Below are 5,749 nucleotides of genomic sequence, written 5' to 3'. Positions count from 1 at the left end.
CGATGTCCTTGCTGATGTTGGAAGGTCAGAAGGGGCATGTGCACACTGGACTAGTCCAGTCTCTAGGGGGCATGCCCCACAGCTTGCAACCCCCTGTCGCTCCCACCTCACAGTCCTTACACCGGTCTGGCCATGCTATGCAATCCAGTGTTGCCCACCCTACCACTCTCCTTCCCCCTCCTCTCCTCTCCCCAAGTCTCTCTCCTGCAACCACTCAAACTTCTGCCCAGGGCTCACTTCTCCATACATCTTTGGGACTAATTCACTCACATATTTCCATCCTCAGTTCCAATGCATTTTTCTGTTCAGGCACCTCCTGACTATTCTGTTTTAAATGGCAACCAGTCATGTTCCAATCTGCTGTCTACATCCTGATCTTGCTCTGCTCATACATTTCACACGGCATACATGCCTTCTATATTTCCTATAATTTACCAAGGTTTCTTTCTGTTGTTTGTCTTAGGGATTCCCTGAAAGTAAACCTAAGATAAAGCATTGGGTATATGTCATTTACCTAGGAAGTGATTCCAGGAATAAGGAGTGAGATGGAGAAGGATGAAACACCACAATAAAGAAATAGACATGACTGAGGTCACTGCTGAAGACAACTGGCATTTGGTGATGTAGGGGTTCCTGTGATCAGAGTACAGAATGCCTCTGGGAAGTGTGTTCCTGCAGGAAGAGAGGCTGCTGTGTTCATCTCTGGGTTCTCACCTCTCACTGGTTCATTTAAGACACTGGAGTCATTGTATCCGTTCTCTTCCAATCAGTCTCCCACAAGCAGGGGAGCCCTGGAGAGGGAAAGTGGAGAGGCATCCTGGGTGTTCTCTGCCGTGCACTTCCTGGGAGAGATGAGTCTGCCCCCTCTTGGACTGTCTACCACAGCCACAGCTGCAATCAAAGTAAAGCCAAGAGGAACAACAGGGGAACCCAGGACGTTTGCTTAGGTAAGGTCCTCCTAGACACACAACATTTTTGTCTCTTGGGGTGATAGATGAAGGATCTAGAACAATATCCAGCATGTAGTGGTTATTTAATAAAAACGCTTGAAAGTTAACTGACTCAGAACTGTTGTTGTAATGCATGGGGCTAGAGGACCCATATTGGTACCCAATCATAAAGAAAAGATTGAAGGTAAATAGCAGGTCCCACATCCAGGGGCCCTTGCACTGGTGTAAGTGCAGGATTCAAAAAAGGACCAGTTGCCAGGGAGCCGGCGGTTGAGAGATTGAAACCCTCTGGGGCTGAAGTTGCTTTGACAGCTGTGGAGTAGGAGGAAGAAGAGACTCTGTCAGCTGCAGATTGGAATAAAAGAGGTGCTGTTGGTAGTTATTAGTTCATCGATGGATCACTTACCTTTTAAACTAGGCTGACTTCAGCCTTTAACTGAGCATTTTAAAAATTGCCTTTGAACCCCCTTTTTTTTTTGCAGACAATAAGGCTTCCATAAAGACACAATAAGTTGCAAGAAAGAAATGTCACACATTGAGCCATGCTCTTCTTTGATCCTTGCTATTTTAACCTTCCACTTGACGATATTAACATACGCATTCGTTATTTTGCTATTTTGGTTGTCTTCCCCCACAACTTTAAATCATACTTGCACTCCAACACAAGAATGTTGCTTTCACTATTTCCAGAAAAAGAGAAAAGAAAAAAAGAAAAAAAAAACTCTTAAGCCTATTTACAGCCAATATAAAAAGAGAGAGGGATTTGATTCATTTTCGAAGAAGTTTTTTATAGTAGGGAAATGTGACCATCTAGTTTGGCAAATGTTTTCACTGAATTAAAGAAATCTTCAAAGGAATAGAAATTCCCCCAAACTATTTAAAATCTTCATAACGGACCTCCCACAAATGATAACTTCTTTAAAGTAGAAATTCCCCTAAAGATGCACAAATCTTCAAAAAAGAATACCCCTCAAATGATTAGAACCTTACCGAGTTCCATCTGGATTTGAGTTCCAATAATAAGGGTCAGAACCTTGTCCATACCTAGTAAAAAAAAAAAATACTGTAAGAAAGCACATTTTTTAGTATTTCCAGATGTAGATGGAAGATTTTCGTTTTGAAATACAATGAGAAAACTTTTTCATGCTATTTTGGAACCGATAGAGAGGCCAAAGCAGGCAGAGAAAGTTACTTGAAACTGGGCAAGCTGAGGAGACTTGAAAGCAGGTGAATGTGAATCCAGGTTTGTAAACCAGGGTGTGCCTCTTCCACTCTCTGCCCGTGTCCCTTTTTTTTAAGCTCATTTTCATTGATCAGAGTATTAACATCAGGGACATGTTGTGTTGAAGCTGCATTTGACTGTAAAATGACAGGTCAAAAGCAGCCAAGGGACAAAACGAAAATGGAAAAAAAGATGTACACCTACACCCAGGAGCACACACACTCACACCTCTTTCTCGGCTGGTAGGTTACTCATCTGTGTTTAGTTTCATACACGTTTTGCAAAGACAAAATGGCAGCTGGGTCTTACAGCCTCTCAGCACAAACGGCCTAATGGCCTCACTGCACAGCTTTCAGCCTTGGTAGGAAGCTCTGACTCCTCACTGCGCACCCCCTCCTGACACATGCCTGCCATCCCCCAAGGACGCAGGGCCTGTTTCTACTCCCTCCCAACAAAAACTCTAACAGAGCCCTTGAAAACAAGGGACGGGTCTACACATTTCAATGTGCATGTCCATAGAAACCAGAGTTGCGTATCTCCATCACCATGGTGCGTTTGCCTTGTCTCATGGTCGCACTTTTAAGGGGTTTCTGGGTTTGTTTTCTTATTGTTATTCGTGTTTTTGGTTTTCTTACAGCTACATTCTCCCAGTGACTTTCCTCAAGATTCTCATTTTTCTGAGTCATACAAAAGGCATTCTAAGAATTCTAGAACTCTCTGGAAAAATGAGTGACCAAGCAGAACTTGCAGGACTTACCACTCACCACTCAAGCAGCCCTTAGTCTGAAACCTGTTAAGATTTCCCAAGACAGAGACCCTTCTTGATTCAAAGCCATTTAGCTGTCACTAAAAGTCCATTTCGCTAGCCCTTACCTTATTCCTTCATGAGCTCTGTTCATTCAGTGACCAGACTATTTGCAAAAGCTCTCGGAGTGGGAGCAAAGCTGGGTCCTGGATGCTGAGCAGACTTCCTGTAGGTCAGAGGTGTGGGGTGATCGTGGAGATGGTGCACCTGCAAGGAACCCAAAATTATTTCCCCCTTTCCTTGGCGTGGACACTATAGCTCCTGCATTGGGGATAGTAGTAGTGACAATTTCATAGAGTTGTTTTGGAATCAAGTAAGTTTTTTTTTTTAAAGTATAGTGTTGAGACCAGTGCTGTGGCACAGCAGGTTAAAGCCATGGCCTGAAGTGCCAGCATCCCATATGGGCGCCAGTTCTAGTCCCAGATGCTCCTCTTCTGACCCAGCTCTCTGTTATAGCCTGGGATAGCAGTAGAAGATGGCCTAAGTCCTTGGGACCCTGCACCCAAGTGGGAGACCTGGAAGGAGCTCCTGGCTCCTGGCTCCTGGCTCCTGGCTTCGGATCAGCTCAGCTCCGGCTGTTGCAGCCATGTGGAGAGTGAACCAGATGATGGAAGACCTCTCTGTATGACTCTACCTCTCTCTGTGACTCTGTCTTTAAAATAAATAAAATAAATTTTTTTTAAAAAAAGTATAGTGTTTGGATTATGCAAGGCGAAGTGTACACGCTTGGGAAAATATTTGTTATTTTTACGCAACTGTGTCTTTGTTCCAAATATTCTGCCTTCTAACACTTCCCTTGCCGCTGTGTCTGATCTACCTGGCCTCTCTGCATCCTTGCCCGGGAGTTTGCACCTCGCCCCAGAAAAGGAGCAATTTTCTGTCTTTTCCACAGTGCTTACAGATTGTGCCTTTTCTGCTTCATTTATCCCAGACTTGGAATCCTTCACATTCCAAAGCTATTGATGCTGTGCTTTGAGCAAAGTTGAATCCATGTGGCTGTGGATTCTGAGCCCCTGGACTTGGCTCCTGCTAGGTCTGGAGAGCCCATTACATGCTCAGAAATTCTCTGAGCTGGGGTGAAACCATTGGTAGCTGGCAGTGGGCTGTGGTGCTAGGGCAGGAACATTTACACCATGGAAATTGGCAGATGCTACCATTCACGGCTTTGTTTTGAGAGCCAGTTCCCCAGCACACCACTAATCTCAATCATGTCCTTGCATCTGGTCTATATCTTGTCACAGTCTCTTTTTGCTGGCTCTAGGCCTTGCTACCACCCAGTTCTTGAGCTTTGCAAGACCCTGGAGAATCAGAGATGAGGCAAGCCTAGAATCAGAACAATTCACCTCTGGCCAAGGTCAACCGCTCCAAGCAGAAGTAGGAAGGCTGGGCAGGAAACAGGGGCTGAGAAGGGAGAAGCTAGGAGCAGGGGTGGGGGGGAGGTGTGTTCTCTGTAATGGAAAACGTGGAAGGCAAGGTTAGGAGAGAAGTTCAGGTTAATCCCAGCCGCTCTGAGAAGCAAGCCAGGGTTCAGCGTTGGAGTCAGATCTTGATGCAAGATGTGTCTGCTCACACAAAGGGGTGATGGGAAAAGTCAATTTTGTGCTCTGTTTTTTGAGACTCCGAGCAGGAGCCTCGTTTAGAGGAGAATCTCCCCAGGGAAGCCAGAACACAGCTGACAAATACAAGGGTAACAAATCTTTGCTGTGCCTTCCTTTCTAAGTACCCATGCGCAAGTTACTCAACACCTCCTCTCTCGCCAGCCTCCCTCTCTCCACCCTGACATCCTTGAGTGATCCTGGGCCTGGGGAAGTTGGGGTTCTAGCCACTTCCTTCCCGACAAGAAGCTCGGGGTGTTCACAAAGGTGACCAGCCACATGGTGAGACAGTGCCCAGGCTCTCTGAGCATCAAACAGACCTCCTCAGGATACTTCCCTGCCGCTGGGTGCCTCCTGCCTGTTTCTAGCTCTTGCCAGCTTCTATTCATGATTTGCACAGGTCGAAATATGTGATGCATTTTCTCTGGCTCAAAGTAGTTGCTGAGGACAATTTTAGAGTACATATTTGAAAAGCAGCCCAACTCACTCATCAGTTAAGAATTGTCTACACCAGAGGCCAGTATTATGGTGCAGCACGTTAAGTCACCACTTGTAGTGCTGGCATTCTAGTAGCGCTGGTTCAAGACCTGATTGCTCCACTTACTATCCAACTCTCTGCCAATGCACCTGGGAGGGGCAGCAGAAGATGACCCAAGTGTGTGAGTCCCTACCACACATGAAGTAGAAGGCACAGATGAAGCTCCTGGTTCCTGGCTTCCGCTTGGCCCAGCCCTGGCAGTTGTGGCCACTGGGGAAGTGAACCGGTGCAGAGCACATCTCTCTCCCTGCCCTTCTCTCTCTTTCCCTGTTTCTCTGTAACTCTGCCTTTCAAATGAATAAGTCAATCACTAAAAAACAACAAGAAATTAATTACCCCCACTAAAAATATGAACCAGCTCTCCCTCTTCTAGGAATATATCTGAAGGAAATTCAGGTAGTGCAAGAAAGAGATGCCTGGGGACTGGCACTGTGGCGTAGCAGGTTAAGCTACCGCCTGCAGTGTCAGAATCCCATATGGGCACTGGTTCGAGTCCCGGCTGCTTCACTTCCAATCCAGCTCTCTGCTATGGCCTAGGAAAGCAGTGGAAGATGGCCCAAGTGCTTGGGCCCCTGCACCCCCATGGGAGACCTGGTATATGCTCCTGGCTCCTGGCTCTGGATCAGCACAGCTCTGGCC

General features: G+C 46.3%; 1 long non-coding RNA gene across 1 annotated transcript; it reads right to left on the bottom strand.

Moving 5' to 3' along the window:
- Window positions 1-770: 770 nt before the first annotated feature.
- Window positions 771-2,814, bottom strand: LOC103348246 (uncharacterized). Its single transcript, XR_007919400.2, has 3 exons — window positions 2,718-2,814; window positions 1,941-1,994; window positions 771-1,630 (listed from the first exon to the last, which is right to left on the bottom strand). It is a non-coding gene; the product is annotated as an uncharacterized lncRNA (long non-coding RNA).
- Between the last annotated feature and the right edge of the window lie 2,935 nt (window positions 2,815-5,749).

The sequence above is a fragment of the Oryctolagus cuniculus genome, chromosome 11 (assembly GCF_964237555.1).
Source record: "Oryctolagus cuniculus chromosome 11, mOryCun1.1, whole genome shotgun sequence".
Taxonomy (NCBI): domain Eukaryota; kingdom Metazoa; phylum Chordata; class Mammalia; order Lagomorpha; family Leporidae; genus Oryctolagus; species Oryctolagus cuniculus.
Note: the sequence above shows the minus strand (reverse complement) of the source record. Positions and strands in the feature narration are given on the sequence as shown.